General features: G+C 38.6%; 1 long non-coding RNA gene across 1 annotated transcript; it reads right to left on the minus strand.

Annotated features, from left to right (window-relative positions):
- Positions 1–13,496: 13,496 nt before the first annotated feature.
- Positions 13,497–18,722, minus strand: LOC139833292 (uncharacterized). Its single transcript, XR_011748726.1, has 5 exons — positions 18,435–18,722; positions 17,782–17,835; positions 14,745–17,434; positions 14,092–14,145; positions 13,497–13,744 (listed from the first exon to the last, which is right to left on the minus strand). It is a non-coding gene; the product is annotated as an uncharacterized lncRNA (long non-coding RNA).
- Between the last annotated feature and the right edge of the window lie 1,156 nt (positions 18,723–19,878).

Raw genomic sequence — 19,878 nt, forward strand, 5'->3', positions numbered from 1 at the left:
GGATCCAGACTATAGCCAAGGGGGGCAGCCGCCCCCACTCAATTTTCTGAAACCTTGTAATATGTTAAGCTAAAGGCTGGTTTGCCCGCACTTAGAAATGATATTTGCATCACTTATCATATGTTTACCCATTTGAATCTTGTCAAATCCAAGATTTGACCAAGATAATTTAAACAAGTTTAAAACATGAAAATGAAAAGGGAAGCTTGTATCCTTCTTAGTCACTCTAAAATGAAGTTTGGGGAGGTTTTTGAAATTTCCATGCTTGAAACCAAAAACCACTTCTCTTCATGCTTGACTTCATAAGACAAAGTTTAGGGTTAGGGGGTAGATACATGATTTTTCTGGTTTGAATATGTCTAGGCCTTATTTATCAACTTAATTGAATGCCTACTATATAACATAAGAAGACCTTTTTTGTTTTTTTTTGAATTTTTATACCCATTTGAATCTTGGTCAAATCCTAGGTTTCACCAAGATTTGAATAAGTTTAAAACATGAATATGAAAAAGTAAGCATGCATGTATGCTTCTTAATTAATCACTTCGAAATGAAGCTCTTGGGAGGGTTTTTTAAATTTCCATGTTTGAAACCAAAAACCACATATCTTCATGCGCTTGACATCATGAGACTGAGTTTAGGGTTAGGGGGTAGATACATGATTTCTCTGGTTTGAATATGTCTAGACCTTGTTTATCAACTTAATTGAATGCTTACTATATGACATAAGAAGACTATGTGCCTTGATTTTTCATTTTTTTAAATTTTGCCCATTTGAATCTTGGTCAAATCCTAGGTTTGACCATGATTTAAACAAATTAAGCATGTATCCTTCGTAGTCACTCCAAAATGAAGCTCTTGAGAGGGTTTTTGAAATTTCCATGTTTGAAACCAAAAAACCGCGTACTTCTCTTCATGCTAAACTTCATAAGACAGAGTTTGGGGTTAGGGGTAGCTTGATACATGATTTTTCTCGTTTGAATATGTCTAGACCGTACCTTGTTTATCAACTTAATTGAATGCTTACTATATATATGACATAAGAAGACTATATGCATTGGTTTTTCATTTTTTTTTAATTTTATGCCCATTTGAATCTTGGTCAAATCCTAGGTTTGACCCTGATTTAAACAAGTTGAAAACATGAATATGAAAAATTAAGCATATATCCTTCTTAGTCACTCCAAAATGAAGCTCTTTGGGAGGGTTTTTGAAATTTCCATGTTTGAAACCAAAAACCACATATCTTCATGCGCTTGACTTCATGAGACAGAGTTTAGGGTTAGGGGTAGATACATGATTTCTCTGGTTTGAATATGTTTAGACCTTGTTTATCAACTTAATTGAATGCTTACTATATGACATAAGAAGACTATGTGCCTTGGTTTTTCTTTTTTTTTTAATTATGCCCATTTGAATCTTGGTCAAATCCTAGGTTTGACCATGATTTAAACAAGTTTAAAACATGAATATGAAAAATTAAGCATGTATCCTTCGTAGTCACTCCAAAATGAAGCTCTTGAGAGGTATTTTCAAATTTTCATGTTTGAAAGCAAAAAACCACGTATTTCACTTCACGCTTGTCTTCATAAGACAGAGTTTGGGGTTAGGGGTAGCTTGTTGATACATGATTTTTCTAGTTTGAATATGTCTAGACTTTGTTTATCAACTTAATTGAATGCTTACTAGATGACATAAGATGACTATGTGCATTGGTTTTTCATTTTATTGTTTTATTTTCATTTTTTATGCCCATTTGAATCTTGGTCAAATCCTAGGTTTGACCATGATTTAATCAAGTTTAAAATATGAATATGAACAATTAAGCATCTATCCTTCTTAGTCACTCCAATATGTAGCTCTTGGGAGGGTTTTTGAAATTTCCATGCTTGAAAACCAAAAACCACTTCTCTTCATCCATGCTTGACTTCATAAGACAAAGTTTAGGGTTAGGGGGTAGATACATGATTTTCCTGCTAGTTTGAATATGTCTAGACCTTGTTTATCAATTTAATTGAATGCTCACTATATGACATGAGCAGACCTTGGTTTTAATTTTTTTATACCCATTTGAATCTTCATCAAATCCTAGGGTTGTTGACCAAGATTTGAACAAGTTTAAAACATGAATAATATGAAAAGGTAAGCATGTATGCTTCTTAATTAGTCACTCCAAAATGAAGCTCTTGGGAGGGTTTTTGAAATTTCCATGATTGAAACCAAAAACCACTTCTCTTCATGCTTGACTTCATAAGTCATGGTTTAGGGATATATAGGGGGTAGATACATGATCTTTCTGGTTTGAATATGTCTAGAGCTTGTTTATCAACTTAATTGAATGCTTACTATATGACATAAGAAGACTATGTGCCTTGATTTTTCATTTTTTTTAAAATTATGCCCAATTGAATCTTGGTCAAATCCTACGTTTGACCATGATTTAAACAAGTTTAAAACATGAATATGAAAATTAAGCATGTATCCTTCGTAGTCACTCCAAAATGAAGCTCTTGAGAGGGTTTTTGAAATTTTCATGTTTGAAACCAAAAAACCACGTACTTCTCTTCATGCTTGACTTCATAGGACAGAGTTTGGGGTTATGGGTAGCTTGATACATGATTTTTTCATTTGAATATGTCTAGACCTTGTTTATCAACTTAATTGAATGCTTACTATATATATGACATAAGAAGACTATGTGCATTGGTTTTTCATTTTATTGGTTTTTTTTAATTTTATGCCCATTTGAATCTTGGTCAAATCCTAGGTTTGACCATGATTTAAACAAGTTGAAAACATGAATATGAAAAATTAAGCATATATCCTTCGTAGTCACTCCAAAATGAAGCTCTTGGGAGGGTTTTTGAAATTTCCATGTTTGAAACCAAAAACCACATATCTTCATGCTTGACTTCATGAGACAGATTTTAGGGTTAGGGGGTAGATACATGATTTCTCTGGTTTGAATATATCTAGACCTTGTTTATCAACTTAATTGAATGCTTACTATGTGACATAAGAAGACTATGTGCCTTGATTTTTCATTTTTTGTTTTTTCTGAATTTTTATGCCCATTTTAATCTTGGTCAAATCCTAGGTTTGACCATGATTTAAACAAGTTTAAAACATGAATATGAAAAATTAAGCATATATCCTTCTTAGTCACTCCAAAATGTAGATCTTGGTAGGGTTTTTGAAAATTCCATGTTTGAAACCAAAAACCACTTCTCTTCATGCATGCTTGACTTCATAAGACAGAGTTTAGGGTTAGGGGTAGCTAGATACATGATTTTTCTGGTTTGAATATGTCTAGACCTTGTTTATCACTTAATTGAATGCTTACTATATGACATAAGAAGACTATGTGCCTTGGTTTTTCATTTTTTTTAAATTATGCCCATTTGAATCTTGGTCAAATCCTACGTTTGACCATGATTTAAAAAAGTTTAAAACATGAATATGAAAATTAAGCATGTATCCTTCGTAGTCACTCCAAAATGAAGCTCTTGAGAGGGTTTTTGAAATTTCCATGTTTGAAACCAAAAAACCACGTACTTCTCTTCATGCTTGACTTCATAAGACAGAGTTTGGGGTTATGGGTAGCTTGATACATGATTTTTCTCGTTTGAATATGTCTAGACCTTGTTTATCAACTTAATTGAATGCTTACTATATGACATAAGAATAATATGTGCCTTGGTTTTTCATTTATTTTGAATTTTTATGCCCATTTGAATCTTGGTCAAATCCTAGGTTTGACCATGATTTAAACAAGTTCAAAATATAAATATGAAAAATTAAGCATCTATCCTTCTTAGTCACTCCAAAATGTAGCTCTTGGGAGGGTTTTTGAAATTTCCATGTTTGAAACCAAAAACCACATCTCTTCATGCTTGACTTCATATGTCAGAGTTTAGGGATAGGGGGTAGATACATGATTTTTCTGGTTGAATATGTCTAAACCTTGTTTATCAACTTGAATGCTTACTATATGACATACGAAGACTATTTGCTAACAGAGGGAGCAAGCACTCCAGCTATGAAAAGTACCAAACGATGCATACCAAAATGATTTTTTAGAGGAATACTAGTTCGGATTATATAATTTTATATTAGCAGGCCAAAATCGAACCCCGTAGTTGGATTTTCAGAAATTGATCCGTAGTACTGGGCAAAACCCTAATTTAGCTTATTTAATAATAGATTCGTAGGTCGATTTGTTTACGTTATTATTATTATTACTAGGCAGCACATGTGTTTGCCCGTCCAGTGAAACTCTTTCATTTCATTTTTCTTTTCCGCAAGGTCGGGAGTCGGAGGAAGAGGGATCACACGGGAGGAGACGAAGGGAGAGCAGTCACGGGGGCCCACTTATTTATGGTGTCTATCCTTTTTCTGGTGATGTTGACTGCAGCAGTGGTTGTCGGTTGCAGCCAGGGGGCTGCGAGCGAGCGAGAAAGGCCGAGAATGAGAGAGATGTTTTTTTAGAGGGACAACCGAACGATCCTGAAGGACCCAGATTTCCAATACGCATCAGAGCGCAGTTTACAGCAGGACACAAAATATGGAGGAAATTACGTCTAAATCCCTAAGATTTACATGGTAGACCCCAGGCTGAAAGCAAGAAATACGATCGGGTCCTTAACAGCCACCGTCCGGATTGATCCTCGTCGCAGCCGCGGACGAACCACTTGGCGCGACCAAATTGCCATGGCTACAGAGCCTGCACACCATGGCCTACGAGCTGAGCTAGAAACGACCTGCCAAAACCGGCAGCCAACGGAGGTGGATAATTGGAGAGAGAGAGAGAGAGAGAGAGAGAGAGAGAGTTGATGCCTCTCTCTTGACAAAGAAGATGGCTGGGAGTTTCCCTACCCAGCGTACGTGACTTGTGCTCACTGAAGTGTGGGACCTCACGCATGGGAACCACACGTAAGTGACAGACTTGTTGCTCTAATAACTCGGGTGATTATTATACTGTATTAGTACATAGTTTCCTATGGATCCTTCTTAGTCACTCCTAAATGAAGCTCTTGAGAGGGTTTTTGAAATTTCCATGTTTGAAACCAAAAACCACTTCTCTTCATGCTTGACTTCACAAGACAGAGTTTAGGGTTATGGGGTAGATACATGATTTTTCTGGTTTGAGTATGTCTAGACCTTGTTTATCAACTTGAATGCTTACTATATGACGGAGGAAGACTATGTGCTTTGGTTTTTCATTTTTTGATTTTTTTGAATTTTTATACCAATTTGAATCTTGGTCAAACCTATCGTTCAACCAAGATTTAAACAAGTTAAAAACATGAGTATGAAAAACTAAGCCTCTAACCATTTTAGTCGCACCAAAATGAAGCTCTTGGGAGGGTTTTTGAAATTTCCATGTTTGAAACCAAAAATCACTTCTCTTCATATGCTTGACTTCATAAGACAGAGTTTAGGGTTAGGGGGTAGATACATGATTTTTCTGGTTTGAATATGTCTAGACCTTGTTTATCAACTTAATTGAATGCCTACTATATAACATAAGAAGACCTTTTTTGTTTTTTTTGAATTTTTATACCCATTTGAATCTTGGTCAAATCCTAGGTTTCACCAAGATTTGAATAAGTTTAAAACATGACTATGAAAAAGTAAGCATGCATGTATGCTTCTTAATTAATCACTTCGAAATGAAGCTCTTGGGAGGGTTTTTGAAATTTCCATGTTTGAAACCAAAAACCACATATCTTCATGCGCTTGACTTCATGAGACTGAGTTTAGGGTTAGGGGGTAGATACATGATTTCTCTGGTTTGAATATGTCTAGACCTTGTTTATCAACTTAATTGAATGCTTACTATATGACATAAAAAGACTATGTGCCTTGATTTTTCATTTTTTTAAATTTTGCCCATTTGAATCTTGGTCAAATCCTAGGTTTGACCATGATTTAAACAAATTAAGCATGTATCCTTCGTAGTCACTCCAAAATGAAGCTCTTGAGAGGGTTTTTGAAATTTCCATGTTTGAAACCAAAAAACCACGTACTTCTCTTCATGCTAAACTTCATAAGACAGAGTTTGGGGTTAGGGGTAGCTTGATACATGATTTTTCTCGTTTGAATATGTCTAGACCGTACCTTGTTTATCAACTTAATTGAATGCTTACTATATATATGACATAAGAAGACTATATGCATTGGTTTTTATTTTTATTTTAATTTTATGCCCATTTGAATCTTGGTCAAATCCTAGGTTTGACCCTGATTTAAACAAGTTGAAAACATGAATATGAAAAATTAAGCATATATCCTTCTTAGTCACTCCAAAATGAAGCTCTTTGGGAGGGTTTTTGAAATTTCCATGTTTGAAACCAAAAACCACATTTCTTCATGCGCTTGACTTCATGAGACAGAGTTTAGGGTTAGGGGTAGATACATGATTTCTCTGGTTTGAATATGTTTAGACCTTGTTTATCAACTTAATTGAATGCTTACTATATGACATAAGAAGACTATGTGCCTTGTTTTTTCATTTTTTTTTAATTATGCCCATTTGAATCTTGGTCAAATCCTAGGTTTGACCATGATTTAAACAAGTTTAAAACATGAATATGAAAAATTAAGCATGTATCCTTCGTAGTCACTCCAAAATGAAGCTCGATCTTGAGAGGGTTTTTGAAATTTCCATGTTTGAAACCAAAAAACCACGTACTTCTCTTCATGCTAGACTTCATAAGACAGAGTTTTGGGTTAGGGGTAGCTTGATACATAAATTTTCTGGTTTGAATATGTCTAGACATTGTTTATCAACTTAATTGAATGCTTACTAGATGACATAAGATGACTATGTGCATTGGTTTTTCATTTTTTTTGAATTTTTATGCCCATTTGAATATTGGTCAAATCCTAGGTTTGACCATGATTTAATCAAGTTTAAAACATGAATATGAAAAATTAAGCATCTATCCTTCTTAGTCACTCCAATATGTAGCTCTTGGGAGGGTTTTTGAAATTTCCATGCTTGAAAACCAAAAACCACTTCTCTTCATGCATGCTTGACTTCATAAGACATAGTTTAGGGTTAGGGGGTAGATACATGATTTTCCTGCTAGGTTGAATATGTCTAGACCTTGTTTATCAATTTAATTGAATGCTCACTATATGACATGAGCTGACCTTGGTTTTAATTTTTTTATACCCATTTGATTCTTCGTCAAATCCTAGGTTTGTTGACCTAGATTTGAACAAGTTTAAAACATGAATATGAAAAGGTAAGCATGATGCTTCTTAATTAGTCACTCCAAAATGAAGCTCTTGGGAGGGTTTTTGAAATTTCCATGATTGAAACCAAAAACCACTTCTCTTCATGCTTGACTTCATAAGTCATGGTTTAGGGATATATAGGGGGTAGATACATGCTTTTTCTGGTTTGAATATGTCTAGAGCTTGTTTATCAACTTAATTGAATGCTTACTATATGACATAAGAACACTATGTGCCTTGATTTTTCATTTTTTTTAAATTATGCCCATTTGAATCTTGGTCAAATCCTAGGTTTGACCAAGATTTAAACAAGATTAAAACATGAAAATGAAAAATTAAGCCTTGATCCTTCTTATTCACTCCAAAATGAAGCTTTTGGGAGGGTTTTTGAAATATCCAGGTCTGAAACCCAAAACCACTTCTCTTCATGCATAGTTTAGGGTTAGGGGTAGATACATGAATTTTAGGTTTATAGTAAGCATTCAAGTTGATAAACAAGGTCTAGACATATTCAAACCAGAAAAATCTTGTATTACCCCCTAAGGCTAAACTCTGTCATATATATGAAGTCAAGCATATAAGAGGAATGGTTTTGGGTTTCAAACATGGAAAATTCAAAACCCTCCCAAAAGCTTCATTTTTGGAGTGAATAAGAAGGATCCAGGCTTAATTTTTCATTTTCATGTTACTGAATTGTTTAATTCTTGGACAAACCTAGGATTTGACCAAGATTCAAATGGCTTAAAAATTAAATAAAGAATTCAAAAAATGAAAAACCAAAGCACATAAGCTTCTTAAGTTATAGTAAGCATTCATGTTGATCAACGGAGTCTAGACATATTTAAACAATAAAAATCATGTATATACCCCAAACCCTAAACTCTGTCTAATGAAGTCAAGCACGAAGAGAAGTGATTTCCGGTTTAATTTTTTATTTCTTTTTTTTGAATTTTTATGCCCATTTGAATCTTGGTCAAATCCTAGCAGGTTTGACCAATATTTAAACAAGTTTAAAACATGAAAATGAAAAGTAAGTATGGATCCTTCTTATTCACTCCAAAATGAAGCTTTTGGGAGGGTTTTTTAATTTTCCATGTTCGAAACCCAAAATGACATCTCTTCGTGCTTTACTTCATAAGACAAAGTTTAGGGGTAGGGGGTAGATACATGATTTTTCTGGTTTGAATATGTCTAGAACTTGTTTATCAACTTGAATGCTTATTATATGACATCAAAAGACTATGTGTTTGGTTTTTTTTAAATTTGTTATGCCCATTTGAATCTTGGTCAAATCCTAGGTTTGACCAAGATTTAAACCAGTTTAAAACATGAAAATGAAAAGTAAGCCTGGATTCTTCTTAGTCACTCCAAAATGAAGCTTTTAGGAGGTTTTTTAAATTTCCATGTTTGAAACCCAAAACCACTTCTCTTAATGCTTGACTTCATAAGACAGAGTTTAGGGTTAGGGGCCAAGTATATACATGATTTTTCTTGTTTAAATATGTCTAGACTTTGTTTATCAACTTGAATGCTTACTATATGACATCAAAAGACTATGTGTTTGGTTTTGATTTTTTTGAATTTGTTATGTCCATTTGAATCTTGGTCAAATCCTAGGTTTGACCAAGATTTAAACCAGTTTAAAACATGAAAATGAAAAGGTAAGCCTGGATTCTTCTTAGTCACTCCAAAATGAAGCTTTTGGGAGTTTTTTTAATTTCCAATGTTTGAAACCCAAAACCACTTTTCTTCATGCTTGACTTCATAAGACAGAGTTTAGGGTTAGGGGGTATATACATGATTTTTCTGGTTTGAATATGTCTAGACTTCGTTGATCAACTTTAATGCTTACTATATGACATAAGAAGCTTATGTGCTTTGTTTTTTTTTTTATTTCTTTTTTGAATTTTTATGCCCATTTGAATCCTGGTCAAATCCTTTGTTTGACCAAGATTTAAACAAGTTAAAACATGAAAATGAAAAAGTAAGCCTGGCTCCTTCTTAGTCATGAAAATGAGTTAACTTGGCTTTCCAACCCTTGAATCCATAGGAAACTTTGTACTAATGCAGTATAATAATCACCCGAGTTTTTACACCAACAGGTCTGTCACTTACGTGTGGTGCCCATGCGTGAGGTCCCAAACTTCAGTGAGCACAAGTCACATGCGGTAGGCAGGCAAAATCCCCGATCAATCCGGACGGTGGCTGTTAAGGCCCCGATCGCATTTCTTGCTTTCAGACTGGGGTCTACCATGTAAAAGTTTGTTCTTTTTGGATGCATCACTCGTATTTGCAAGTTTTTTGGGGGTCCCGCAAATTCAGGGTAGCATCATGCCCCCCTTCCCACGCCAACACAAACAGAGTTCAACACAACCTAATTAAGCAAGGTTCAACACATACATAGTTCAACAACCCCTAATTAAGCTAATAGGTTCACCACAAACACTGCTGAGCAGAAAACATAAACAGAGTTCAACAAAAGATGCTGCTTTTGAAGCAGTAGGAGAGACAAACATGCACAACAGTTACGGAGTATATTTACCATCTTCTTCCTGTCGCCTCCTCCCGGTCCCGCTTCTTCTGCTTCTTGCTGCCCATACCTTTAATATTTGGTGGCTTGGGCTTGGGAGGAGGCACACGACAGCTTGGTTCAATTTCTTCCTTAGGAATAGCCCATAGGCCATGTGGTTGGCTATGAAGCCGGATCGGTTAACAGTTTCCCCAACTTTGAGACAGCCAGACCCACCGGCTTCGGCATGCTGCAGGACGCTTCGAAAGTCAACCTTTATGCTCTTTGTGCGTATGAGCATTGTTCCTGGCACCAGTCCAGGGTTCACTCCAATACTTGTCGAACTTCCCCGCCTTAAGCTTGTTGAGAGTGGCCCTGGCCTTCCTATGACGCGACTCGACATAGCTGTCAACCTCATCAGTAGCAACCTGATACATGCCAAATAAACAGGTGAAGCAAATATGTAGCAGTTGCAACTAATAATGAATATGAATCTAAAAAGATTCTGACGCTAATTCAAAACCCTATAGCGCAAAAAAGAGAGGGAGAGACCATAGAGCAAATCGATACAGGGCTATGTTGAATAAGGGAGAGAGGTGAATCGGATGTGAAGCAAATATGTAGCAGTTGCAACTAATACTGAATATGAATCTAAAAAGATTCTGACGCTAATTCAAAACGCTATAGCGCAAAAAAAAGAGGGAGAGACCATAGCGCAAATCGATACAGGGCTATGTTGAATAAGGGAGAGAGGTGAATCGGAACATACTTCCTCCCCCTCGTCGACGATATTCTCGTCGAAGGTCGGCGGCGGCGGTTCAAAGATGAGTTCAACCTCGTCCTCGTCATCTAGGGGATGCTTCCCAAGAGAGTGGACCCATCTACCAACAGCATCAGATGCCGATGAGCGACCGATGGCCCGACCTTCGGAAATGGCCTCCGCTTCGTCTTTGGCATCCGCTGCGGCGATGATCGCCGCCGTTGCGGCCATGCGTGCTGCGGTCGCTGCTCTGGACGCCTCCTCTGCGGCTAAGGCCAGCCGCGCGGCTTTCGCTTTCGCTGCGTTGACGGCGTCGGTTGGGCTCTCCATCGGTGGAATGGGAAGGGGAAGTGAAGAGAGGTTTTTTTCCTAGTCCGTGGAGAGAGGGAGAAGTGTGGACGTGAAATGGATAACTGACGATATTTCAAGATTTGGGAGACATAGCACGAACGGGCAGATGACAGCGCGTGGGTGCATTACCTCATACTGCCTCTGTCCTAGAAAGAGCGTACGTGTGGGTTTTCAAGGCATATTAAGGATTTTATTATTACATTGGGAGACTGTCATCGACCATCACTTTCCTCTTCAACTTTTCCACCTCCAATGAGCTAAATGCATGTAGTAAATAAGAAAACCATATTATGCTAAATACTACTACATCCATCCCAAAGCATAAGGCTAATATTATTTTTAGAAGCTCAAACTATGTCAAGGTAAACTAAGATTTTACCAAAAATCATTATCATGCAAAATACAAAATTAATATCAATACATAGACAATGATTTTTTTTGGTATGGTATCTACAAAATATTATATTAGTTGATAGATTGTTCTAAATTTTCGTCAACCTTTAGTTGCTTTGACTCTTAAAAAAAGACTTAAGCTTTGTGATGGAGGTAGTACGTACTAGTCGTGAAGAAACTATATCCCTCGTGATGAGAAATAAATATTTTTTACTACCACTCTTTTGTGGACAAATTTTGAAGTGCATTGCAAAACGAGAAGTACACTCTTTTATGGACAAATTTTAACTCTACACCCATTATTTTAGGATGGAGGGAGTATAGCCCAACTTGTTTTTTTTCTTCTGGGCACTACACTGCTTTTTCCCTGTGCAATGCTTGGTTCTACCCTTTTTCTCATTGTAATGGTCACTTTAAGTCAATTTTTCCCACACACATTTATTTTGTACTTCTCTACAGTGTTGACCGTGCTACTACTATTTGTGTTAGTGCGTCAAAAACAAAATGTTATTTGCTAAGTGCCAAATTAATCTAGGGCGTTGGTTGTGAACAGGTGAACAAAAAAGAGATAGCCCAAAAGAGGAACACACCAAGGTACAAAAACTAGCATATATGCATGTTTCTATGTACATATATATGACCCTGGGTTTGTAGATAAAAAACATTCATATATGCGCTTACTATTAATATACATAAGTTTATGTTGATTCTCTTGGTTTAGGTATATATATGGTTAGGCATCACTACTAATTCAGAAAAAACAAAAATGTAACCCTTCAAGTGAAGTCATTTTAAGTGACCTAACAACTAAAATTCATATATAGGATTTGTATAGGAATTATGTAGGATTTAGATCACATGTGAATTTTCCCCACACTAGTTGTTTGATTCATAGGAACATATCCTATAGGAAGACAAACATGCAAATCCTATAAGAATAAAACATTAGGTCATACCTCATGGAAAATTTCCTTTGGCACAATCAAACACAACTCATCTTCCTATATGATTCAACTAGCCATTAAATCTTAATACTATGTTTTTCATATTTCTATGGTTTTCCCATCCTATGAATCAAAGGAGCCTTAGGGCTTATATATTTTTTAGAAAGGCAAACTATGTTAAGATTGGCCAAGTTTTACGAAAAACCTTTGACATGTAGAAGTTGAGTCATTTCGTTTGAATCGGAGGGAGTACATTTGACGTTATGGTACTATTTGACAGCTGCTTGGCACTGTATTTTTTTTCGAACCAAACTTCCCCCTTCATGAAGCTTTTATTCTGGGATAGAGCTTCAGTGACTTGATACATTCATATATCTAGACAAAGTTGAGTCAATTCATTTGAATCAGAGGGAGTACATTTGACTATATGGGTACTGTTTGACAACTGCTTGGCACTGTCTTCTTTTTTGAACCAAATTGCCCCCTTCACGAAGCTTTTATTTTGGGATAGAGCTTCACTGACTTGATACTTCCAAGTCTCACAGTGACTTGGTGCCACCATCCACCATCCATCTCAGATCCAATGTATGCGATCGACTTAGAATTTAAACTAAATAATTATTATAATTGCTCAGAAACATTTCAAGAACTTCCAGTTAATCGTGCATATTTCGATTTATATTTTTGTGAAGTTTCATTCGATTTGAATCAAAGGTTTGTGAGCAAATATATACTATTTAGTTTAAACTAGTGCTCGTATACGTAAAAAGCTCTTTAATCACAAGCTAGTCGTCCGAGTGGGATGAAATATTCACAGATTTTAGAACAAGGCATCTACATTTTACTGGATTTTTTTCATAATTTTTTTCATAATTTTTGTTTTTAGGTTCGAAATAAGAGATAGTTTGGAACGTTGGATCTCAAATGGTTGGTAGATGGTGGCACCAAGTCACAATGAGATTTGGAGACTTCAAGTCACTGCAGCTCTGTCCTTTTATTTTGACAAACTGCAGAGCCGCTGGTGCATCTATGGTTGCGTACGGCCGACGCCGATTCTTAGCAAGGAAGTTCTTCCTATAAGTAGTAGTATCCATACTCCACTCCAAGGCATGTATAAAAAAAAGAACCCATCCCGTTCTCGTTTTCCCGATCACTCTTCTCTGAAGATGTAACATCCCAGGAATCGACCCTTCCTAGGATGCTACCACACTATACTAAAAACTAGAAAGTCGAGAGATCATTCGAAAATTGGACAGAGTTTTGTTTGTAGATAAGGACATCCACGACAGGCACATAGCAATAAGAGGATAGATATTGACACTTTAACTTAAAAGAAACATCCGTGGAGTTCACAAAATCTTGTTATATCGGGAGACACCAAATATAACGGTTCATAAGGTAACCAGCATTAAGTGACTACTACAGTACGACCAATAGGTATAGAAACATATATGTCTGCATAATAATATCTAAATATGTGTGAGGTGCTCAATAATGTAGATGTGCTAGCCCGGGTCCCCATGCATGTTGTTTACTTAGTACCTGAAATCCAAATGAAACGCAAGGGTGAGTACAGAAATACTCAGCAAGTACAACATGGAACCACGAGAACGATAATCATTAGCAAGCATCAGAACTTCACTCGGAAACATGGATTTTATCGGAAAACTGAAATATGGGTTTTCACAGTGCTGGCTCGGAGTTTACCAGCGCGTTGGCTCGGAGTTTACCAACCTGCGGCAGTATTGGCTCGGAATTTACCAACCCGCGGCCCAATAAGTTTAGAAGGAAATTATTGAGTTAATTTGCCAAATAACAACGAAGCACACCAGAAGCACAACAAACAACACGATCAAACATTAAAGCGACAAAGTTCGTAATGCACTTGCCTTAACCAGGATGCTCGACGGACGAATTAATATCAACACCGGAAATCCTCACACCTGTGGATGAAAGTGCGTTCAGAAATTCTATACCGTGAGAAGATCCCAGGAGTACAACTAAATTGTAAGCGTTTGCCGTTCTACCACCAACATACCCCCAAGGAATTTCTATTCAACCGGGTTAATTAGCCATCAGGACTCACTTTCAGATGATTCGTTTTATAAGTCTAGCATGCTTCCAAAATCACCAAAGGCAGACGCTAATGATTACGGTTAAGCCTGGTCAATAGTTCGATTGATTTGTAGATGAGACAACCGTAGGAATCTGTGATGTGCAGACCTATCAGGATCAATCAGTTAGGGGCAATACTAGCTAGAACTTGCTACCATCAATTAGTATTCAGATTGGTAAAATAAAGGCAGCTAAGAATTATAATAGGACTACACGTCCGTGATAGGTAGCTGATTCTTTGATTCTGAGTATGTCCTGTGACCAAGCGGCTACTAGATCGAGCCGTACTAGCTATTTCTAAGACTGAGTCATAAAACAACCACTATTCCCGAAGATGTCCAAACATACAGGATTGCCCGCCGGAGAAACAGTTTGACTGGTAGGCCGGATAGATGGAAGCAAACCAATAAAATTAGGAGCAGCAGACCTGGCGTGGCGTGGCCTTCAGGACGGCGGCATCGATCCAGCAACGCTCCTGCCCAGCCACCGGCGGAGGAACGGGATTGGTGTGGAGGCGGCGCTGGCGGCGGATGTACTAGGGCAGGGGCATGTGCGGGGATAGGAAACCCCTGGATTGGAGCTGGCTTGTTATTTGACCCTTTTTTTTCTTTATAACAACAAAACGAGGTTTGGATTTTACACGCTAAATAAAATCTAAAGGTATTAATTAAATTCTCCCTTATCTGTCCTAAATCGGATTAAAACAATTCTGGTCATTGTCAAACAGCTCGAGGAGAAAAACTTAGTCATGATTTCGGATTTGTCCATATGCCATACTGCTAAAGAAGAGAAAATACCAATCCTCTGGTCAACTATTTTTTTAATCAAATTTTACAAATTATAAATCCGGGATATTACATTCTCCCCCACTTCAACAGAATTTGCCCTCAAATTCTTGACTTCCAATTCTCGGTTGACTGGACCACTAAACTCAATCTTTTAATCAAGGTACCACTCCATATTATTGAAATTGCGGTCCTGAATTTTCTCCAGGTAAGTAAAGCGAATTGTGAACTCGGCACACTTCCAAAGGACTTGGAAATAAGCATCATATATTAGCCGAAAAATTGCACTTGTCTTTTGGCAATCCAAAAATCCGTATGAAGAAAGGAGTTTTCACCACCCACCCATGCTCAGCATTCAACTTTGCAACACAACTAGTGATCTAGTGAATGCTAGGTAAACTCCCAGAAACTCTAATGGGGGTAATATGAGATGTCTTGTAGGATAACTTGAAAACATTGGGTTGGTTTTATCCTCACCGCAAATCCTACGCTTGGCATCGGTTGCCTTTTCTAAAGGTAAAACGGCATACCCATTCTATGGTCTAGGCTGAACATCGTCGGCTCTCAACTACCTAAGGGTAGAAGTCACACATGGATTCACCACTCCCACGTAACAAGAGCGAATAAGAAGAGTAGTCGGTATGGGGGCCAGTCCATCCCGCACCCAAACTATTAACTCCATACGTGGATAGGTGAATCACGTAATATAACTCTCAGGCATCCTCACATGCATCGCAAAAAGATTTCATGGGCACGAACCATGGTTCGGGGTTGATTCCCACTTATCCATTATACAAAACCTAGAAAAGCTACGCTAACGATTCTCCAAGGACTCTATGGGTTGCGTATGACCCTAAGAAAAAAAAAACATTGATGAGCAAAAGGGAACAGAAAGTCTCCTTATGGATCAAGAACGGATAGAACAAGGAACCATATCTTAGAGAGGATAAGGAAAGGGCACTCTTCTCACCTAGAATGGAAAACAAGGAAAGGGCATTGAGAAGATGGTGGAGAACATTTGAAGTACAATACTGGAGAGCCTCCATCGACATCGAACAAGAAACAAATTGATGGATGGTTGTCACACTAGATAAGTGCATGAGGTGGGAAAGAAAGAAGTGTAGGAGGAATAACACAACTATGAAAAATTTGTGGCTACGAATGTGGATAGCAGAAATATCTTCTCATACTGATTTGGTCTCACATGAGTCTTATACCACTAATTTATCATCTCCCCTGCTACCCTATTTGGATTATCCAATCCAATCGAGTTTCATCATTGAGAGAAACCTACATCGGATACAACTAGTCAAGATTAGAAACCGTTTCCTTGGGTTCCTTTGGCATAAACTTCACTCATAATTCATAATATGGATACTCCATGAACCACTGACAAACTCAACTTTAATCTTCAGTTGTAAACCAGAACCAATAGCATGCATATTATCTTGATCTCCAAATGGTCATGCTTCGGTACCAAAATCAATGACAATTTTCTAAATCCGAAAATTCATATAATTCCATCTCGGTACTAACACCTTCAAGGGATTTCGTATATAACAAACTTTTCCTTTCTAGTGCTTACTTCATCAATCGTGAAAAGAACTTCGGGCCATCTACGAACTACTATCATGGAGGGGACAAGCAAACAAATACATGTAGCAAGGCACTGCAAGCCTCCCACGGCAACGGCCTACTCACAGGCAGCACACTAAATCCATGATAGAAATCAGAATTAACACAAATCAAAAGCATAGATGCAATGTATGACCCAAAACCCACCTATTGTGCACCAGTGTGTCAAAATTTTAATTGTTAAACCTAGTCATGTATTTAATTGTTTTGGAAAAAAGGAAAGTTTCTAATTGTTTAACCATCCTACCAAGTTTAAAATCATGGCATCATAATTTACTAATAACCTACACCAGAGATCTAAAACCTAGGCTCTGATACCAACTGTAACATCCCAGGAATCGACCCTTCCTAGGATGCTACCACACTATACTAAAAACTAGAAAGTCGAGAGATCATTCGAAAATTGGACAGAGTTTTGTTTGTCGATAAGGACATCCACGACAGGCACATAGCAATAAGAGGATAGATATTGACACTTTAACTTAAAAGAAACATCCGTGGAGTTCACAAAATCTTGTTATATCGGGAGACACCAAATATAACGGTTCATAAGGTAACCGGGATTAAGTGACTACTACAGTACGACCAATAGGTATAGAAACATATATGTCTGCATAATAATATCTAAATATGTGTGAGGTGCTCAATTATGTAGATGTGCTAGCCCGGGTCCCCATGCATGTTGTTTACTTAGTACCTGAAATCCAAATGAAACGCAATGGTGAGTACAGAAATACTCAGCAAGTACAACATGGAACCACGAGAACGATAATCATTAGCAAGCATCAGAACTTCACTCGGAAACATGGATTTTATCGGAAAACTGAAATATGGGTTTTCACAGTGCTGGCTCGGAGTTTACCAGCGCGTTGGCTCGGAGTTTACCAACCTGCGGCAGTATTGGCTCGGAATTTACCAACCCGCGGCCCAATAAATTTAGAAGGAAATTATTGAGTTAATTTGCCAAATAACAACGAAGCACACCAGAAGCACAACAAACAACACGATCAAACATTAAAGCGACAAAGTTCGTAATGCACTTGCCTTAACCAGGATGCTCGACGGACGAATTAATATCAACACCGGAAATCCTCACACCTGTGGATGAAAGTGCGTTCAGAAATTCTATACCGTGAGAAGATCCCAGGAGTACAACTAAATTGTAAGCGTTTGCCGTTCTACCACCAACATACCCCCAAGGAATTTCTATTCAACCGGGTTAATTAGCCATCAGGACTCACTTTCAGATGATTCGTTTTATAAGTCTAGCATGCTTCCAAAATCACCAAAGGCAGATGCTAATGATTACGGTTAAGCCTGGTCAATAGTTCGATTGATTTGTAGATGAGACAACCGTAGGAATCTGTGATGTGCAGACCTATCAGGATCAATCAGTTAGGGGCAATACTAGCTAGAACTTGCTACCATCAATTAGTATTCAGATTGGTAAAATAAAGGCAGCTAAGAATTATAATAGGACTACACGTCCGTGATAGGTAGCTGATTCTTTGATTCTGAGTATGTCCTGTGACCAAGCGGCTACTAGATCGAGCCGTACTAGCTATTTCTAAGACTGAGTCATAAAACAACCACTATTCCCGAAGATGTCCAAACATACAGGATTGCCCGCCGGAGAAACAGTTTGACTGGTAGGCCGGATAGATGGAAGCAAACCAATAAAATTAGGAGCAGCAGACCTGGCGTGGCGTGGCCTTCAGGACGGCGGCATCGATCCAGCAACGCTCCAGCCCAGCCACCGGCGGAGGAACGGGATTGGTGTGGAGGCGGCGCTGGCGGCGGATGTACTAGGGCAGGGGCATGTGCGGGGATAGGAAACCCCTGGATTGGAGCTGGCTTGTTATTTGACCCTTTTTTTTCTTTATAACAACAAAACGAGGTTTGGATTTTACACGCTAAATAAAATCTAAAGGTATTAATTAAATTCTCCCTTATCTGTCCTAAATCGGATTAAAACAATTCTGGTCATTGTCAAACAGCTCGACGAGAAAAACTTAGTCATGATTTCGGATTTGTCCATATGTCATACTGCTAAAGAAGAGAAAATACCAATCCTCTGGTCAACTATTTTTTTTAATCAAATTTTACAAATTATAAATCCGGGATATTACAGAAGATGGAGGAGGCCCTCTTCTTGTGCCCCCTCTGCCTGCTGCCCTTCAAACCCCCCATATCCAAGGTCGCTCCCTTCTGATTTCATTCTTAGGTTCACCTGTGAGAAATGTCAATGACAACTGATGCCACGTACGTTGTTCCGTGCAGTGCAAGGGCGATCATATGGGCTGTCGGCGCTGCGTCGGCGAGCTTGCGCCGAACCCGTGCAAGAAGTGCGAGCAGCCGGCGAGGTTGCCGCCGTCGAATCGATCTGGGGCAAGATTGCCGCCGTCCAATCGATCTGGGGCAATGGTCAAGTGCGTCGGCTGCCAGAGCTTGGTCGCCTCCACGGAGTCCTACAAGCACTATATCGCGTGCCCGCATGGTCCGTGCGGCTGCACAGAGGGCATCAATACCGGCTGCAGCTTCACCGGCCCGCCGCGGGAGCTCCTGGTACACCTCCAAGCATCCCACTCCATCCCAGTGTTTACGTTCCAGTATGGCATACCCGCCTGGTGCATAGTTCGTGTTCCGGTACAACCGCGAGGACACCTGTTCATCGGCAGTGGGGAAGAAGACGGTAGCGTGTTCGCCATCACCGTTGGCGCGCTCGGCCCGACCACCATTGTGTCCTGTGTGTGCATCAGGTCGGCCGCGTGCTTGTTTCCGATGTACAAGGCGCAGCTGCTGGTGATTGGTCTGCCGGCGCCGGCGACGGCTGGGACCAGTGACCTCTCGACGGACACCTTGATGGCGGTAATCGAGCCGACGAGCTCCCCGACGCCTAGCTCGATCATGTTGCAGCAGCTCACTTCTTTCCTGGCGGTGCCGCCCCGTTACGCGAAGCAGAATGGAGGGCAGCGTGTGTTGCCTATCTGTGTTTGCATCAACAAGAAGTTTATACAATAATCTTCGTTTAATCATACTGCAATGTAGTTACTCGAAGATCGGAGGGAGTAGTTTAGTTCGAAGTAGGGTTCGTTCGGATGTATTTTGGACTTGTATAGTAGTACTACTACTCCAGAACTA

The sequence above is a fragment of the Lolium perenne genome, chromosome 7 (genome assembly GCF_019359855.2).
Source record: "Lolium perenne isolate Kyuss_39 chromosome 7, Kyuss_2.0, whole genome shotgun sequence".
Taxonomy (NCBI): domain Eukaryota; kingdom Viridiplantae; phylum Streptophyta; class Magnoliopsida; order Poales; family Poaceae; genus Lolium; species Lolium perenne.